A 5,333-nucleotide genomic window follows, 5' to 3' on the forward strand; every position below is an offset into this window, starting at 1 on the left:
GGCAGCATAACGTTCTCCACGGCTTCTCCAGACCCTTTCACGTCTGTCACATGTGCTCAGGATGAAACCTGCTCTCATCTGGGAAAAGCACAGGGCCCATTGCTCCACAATAGTAATGAACTTTAACCGTAGTGCATATGCAGGACCTTTTGTCCAAGTCACTGGGAAATAGATGAATAGGTAGATGGGTAAATAGGTATATTAACTTAGAAAGGCTGTTAAAGGAAGATTTTACCAGAAAAATTCATCACTTCTCACATGAATTATTTCTCCATTTTAAATCTGAACCTAATGTCTCAAAACTGCAATGAAAAAATGCAACAAATGTAGGACATGTCCTGCTTTTCATGCCTAAAAAAATGTCCGAGGGGAATTTCTAAATTATCCAGGATTTTGGTCACTACCGTGCAGCAGAACAGAGGCGTCAGCTCCGCGGTGAAGTTGGTTTGAAGTTGGATTTTGGATATTCAAACTAATATAAAATCATGCCAATAGATAACATATGTAAGGCACACTTGCTTTTATGCAATTTTTAGCTATTTTCAATTTTAAAGATATTTTTAAAGACAAAAGTTGGGACTTTTCTTCAAGTCATGTGACCGACTGACTCATATTCTTTGTGAAATTGTTCTACAACTTTAGCCCGATGGGGTACATTCATCTTTATTCCATTTGAAGCCTTTGTATATTTTTGGCGGGGGGAAGCATACCGGGTTCGGTCTGTACTGGGCCCAGGGTCCGGTCCAGGGTGTACAGCCCCCCCCCTCAATAAAAAAAAAAAGGGTCCTCCTTTTCAAAACCCAAATCTGGTTCCTAACAAATGGGACTTTGAGAGTCGTCTTCATTCATAGCTGATCACGCCTGATGTCACCTGATTCTGCAGGGACGGCTCAACAAAACATCCAGGTAAGTTAAAACATCCAGGAAAGTCAAAACATATCATCCAAACTCTCAAGCCTGACCACAGCTGTAAACACATTTAGTCTGGTAAATGGTTACCAGTTACAACTTTGAACAGCAGGGGGCAGCATTGTAATAATAAATCCTATTCTTCCTCCAAAGGCCTGAGCTTTTTCAGATTCACTAACATCAACCAGGATATTTAAGGAGAGCTGGAGCTATTATAAGCACTCTGATTGCAACCAGGAGGTACTTAAAGGATAATATTAATAAAATGGCCTCATTTTGGACAACCTTAATATAAATTTAAAGTTTTATTGAAGTATAGCTCTTATAATCCACCAATCGGGAACAACCTCCCGGAACAAGTGCTGAAACCCTAAATTAGAATAAATACAGGTTAAAATTGTATTCTTTTTATCTTACATTACCTATTTACTGAAATAATAGTTCATTCTTCAAATCCAACCTTTTCTCCACCTGTCTGTACTTGTGTTATTTTCATGTGCAAAGCTTTAATTTGTCTTGTTAGTGAAATGCACTATACATGCATTTTAAAAAACAAACCTGCCTTGCCCATGTTAGCTCCTGTTCACACATCAGTTCCAGCTGTTTCAGGGGAAAAATAGAGCCAGATCTTTCAGACGTTGCACATCTTGACTGATGTCAGCTAACTGCTGGTTAATGTGAATCAGCTCAGCTAACTGATTGCTGCATGTTGGACGTCCAAACACAGACATCAGGGTTATTGCTTTTATTTCTTAAAAGTTTATTTTCAATAATGTTTTTCAGCAGAAGGTTTAGTTTGGCTATAAATAACTCTGGATAAGTATGGATGGAAAATAAAAAAACAAAGTTAATGTCAGTTACTGTGGTTAGAATACCTGTTTAGGTGTGGAATAGCAGGTATTAGGTGAGGAAGTAAATCTGTACTGTGGTTTTAACAGAGAGTGAACCCTACAGCATACAGAGTGAGCACAAAGAATTTCTCCACCTAAAACAAGAATTATCAACAAAATATATCTACTTAAAAATATTTTAGCTAAAGTCATCCTTAACCCCTTAAGTCCAGAAGGTCTGTGGAGCAAATTCAGCCTGAAACTGCTCCACAGACCTATATGTGAATTAAAGTAAAAAATCAGTTCCCCAACTATAAATTGGAAATATAATTGTTTGTATTTGTGTGACAGAAAGGCTTGAGGAATATTTTTCAGATGGAACCACTATTCTAAATGTCACCATGTCTGATTTATAGGTGATTAAACAAAGAAAGAATGAAAAATATTTAGCCTTGTCAATTTTTTTTTTGTAAAATAAACTCAAAAGACCATGAAGCCCATTTGAAACTCTGGATGAACCCTCAGACGTTATAGATCCACATCTTGACTATAAGTCAAGCTAATTTGGACTGAATAAGTTGAAGCATGTTTGTTCCACAAATGTTTTAGTGGGCAGAGTGCTAGGAGGAAAGGAGACTTTTTTGCAGACTGCCAAAAGTGTAAAAAAACATGTTTCCATTTATCAAAGGGAATCTGGTCAGATAAAAATGCTGATTTCCATTATTGGAGACTTTCTGCATGAGGCAAAGCCTTTACTTCTAATTTAGCCATAAGTTCATTAAAATTTACCAATAATATCACCAAACTGAATAGAAAATAAGAATAACATGTAACGCGTGCTGGTTACATCACCTGTAATGGTCGCAAAATGACCTCTGACCCCTCCTTGGAAATATCTAAGCCTCTAGTTTCCAATGATGGCGGCCATTAGGGGGCGGGGCTAAAAATGAATACCTGCTGTTGCATTACTCCTGCAGAGTCACACATGTCAGGTGGAATTTTAAATCTCATTTATTTGTTTACACAGCTATAAAACAGAAAGTATTAAATTTAAGGCTTAAGGGATTAATTATACTGGTAACTGCCAGGTGGGTTAACCTGTTATGAGAAAGAGATGAGTTTAGAAGAAATGTGAAACTATAACAACTGAGAGAGTCTGCAGGAGCACAGGAACATGTAGAATAAAGTGAAGGTTGATGCAGCAAAAATCAGGAAATATCATACCTGAGTCTGAATGTGGACTTTTTAATCTCCAATCCGATTTTTTCCATGTCCCACTGGCTGCGTCTAGAGAGGCTCCAACTTAGCAGGGTGAGCAGATCTGAGCAGGTTTTATTCACTTCTGTCTTTGGGCTATACGCATATTAAAACTATTTCCCACATTTGACTGGAACACATTATGAAAAGTTATAAAAACAAATAAAAAAAAACAGTGATGCATTCTATCAAGCAAAGCTTAACGAGTCTGTGCAGCATCTAGACCTAGAACAGATAGAGAATGTTCATCTATTAAAAACATAATGAGATCTATGTCTAAAGAAAAGAAAAACGTAGCAATAAACTCTGTGGGACGGTTTCCATGGTGACTGAGGCAGAGAGGTGATTCTCAGAGAGATCTGGGAAGTTTATCCAAGTTTTTCTTTCTTTTTTCCATAAAGTGGTGATATAGATACGCTGCTCTGACCTGCTCTGTCTGCTCCTCCTTATTCTGGTTTCTGTGAGGCTCAAAGACGATCACTACTTTATCCGTTCTCTGTCCTCCTGAGCTCCTATCATGGGGAAAGTTTTCTATTTTAATGTTTCATTCATTGTTTTTGCTCCACTCTGTCCTGCTTGCTGTAAACGCGATGAGCGACTCCAAACTGACTCTTACAGAAGAGGATTAGGGCCATTGAAAAAAAAATTAACTGATTTTTAAAAAAATTTTATTTCAGTTTAACATGGGGAAAAAGTCAGAATTCTGAGAATAAAGTCAGAATTCTGACTTTTTCTCAGAATTCTGACTTTAATCTCAGAATTCTGGCTTTTTTATTGTCAGAATAGTCAGAATTCTGAGATTTAATTCAGATTTCTCAGAAAACAATGCAGAATTCTGACTTTTTTCCTATTTTTAACTGAAATAAAATTTAAAAATCAGTTAACTTTTTTTTTTTCCAGTGGCCCTAATCCTCTTCCGTAGACTCTTTCCCCGTGAGATTAACAAAAACATTGTGAAAATCTCCAACTATACCTTTATTTTTTCTTTAACGCCATAGACCAGGCCTATCCCAAAGTTGGCCCCCAGGGGGCGCTGTCCTGCAGGTTGTAGAATTCACATCAAGTGCTTCAGGTACTAGAAGTGTTTTCCTGTTTAAGGATCAAGAATTGAACTGAATGCTGCTGATGTTTGAAAGCAGAGTAAAAACTGTGCAAAGAAATATCTGATGCCTTTAGAAAGAAAACTGACCGCAGGCATTACTTGGTTTTTATCTCATAAAGAAAACAAACAAACAGGTTGCCCGTCCAGAGGACGTTTAGGGAGGACAGAAAAGGTAGACTTCCATTTCAAACAATCTGTCAGCATCCTGCTTTAGCCTTTACTGTGACTCTGGTCCCATATAAGTTGATGATCATCTCCCCCAAACCGTGAGCAGCACTTCCATGGAACATGTAGAATAAAGTGAATGTTGATGCAGCCAAGGTGAGAAAATACCATACCTGAGTCTGCATGTGGACGACCTGTTAAGGAGGGCTTATAGTGGCTGGATGCTTTCAAAATATTCTGAATTGCAGGTTTACACTTTTTTTTTAGCCTCTTTATTCCAGTGAATAAAACAGCCATATAGCCATATACTCTGGAAACTCTCTTTGCTCCTGGTCAAAGGAATCTAGAAGAGGATTATTGCCGCTGGAAAAAAAAAAAGTGAACTGACTTTTTTTCTGACAATTCTCACTTTAATCTCAGAATTGTGAATCTTAATGTAGATGGGAACCATGAAGGCAGAGATGTGGAGCACTCAGCTTCACTGACAAAGATGTGAGTAGTTTGGGAGGAACAGGAACTCTTTGGTGGAAAATTTACATCCCTGAGGGGCCCCCAGTGATGATATTTCATTAATGGAAGAGCAGAAGATGATTAAAACAAGAGAGCTAGTCTATAAAACAGACATGACTACGGCTTGATGCTTGTTAGCTGTCAGAATTCTGAGATTAAGGTCAGAATTCTGACTTTTTTTCTCATATTATACTGAGATAAAGTTTAAAAATCAGTTAGGTGTTATTAGTTTCTCAGTGGCCCTATCCTCTTCCGTAGATAAAGGTACATCCAGCTTCAGAAAGTAAAAAAAAACAAAAAAATAATCCTTCCAAGGTTTTCATCATCCTGTTCCCTGAACCAGGTGAGGTTAAACCAGAGCAGGGACACACCTGCAGCTCTTAGATGAGTCCCTGCACTGCAAAGCTTAATGGCTAACGGAGGCGTCAAGTAACAAAGTACAAATACTCTATTACTTTACTTCTGTAGAAATATTGGCTATTTATACTAGTGGAGTCATTATTTTTTAGACAACTTTTACTTTCTATTCCTTTTTTTTTATTATTGTTTAATTTAAGGTC

The sequence above is a fragment of the Cyprinodon variegatus genome, unplaced genomic scaffold, assembly GCF_000732505.1.
Source record: "Cyprinodon variegatus isolate N-32 unplaced genomic scaffold, C_variegatus-1.0 Scaffold394, whole genome shotgun sequence".
Taxonomy (NCBI): domain Eukaryota; kingdom Metazoa; phylum Chordata; class Actinopteri; order Cyprinodontiformes; family Cyprinodontidae; genus Cyprinodon; species Cyprinodon variegatus.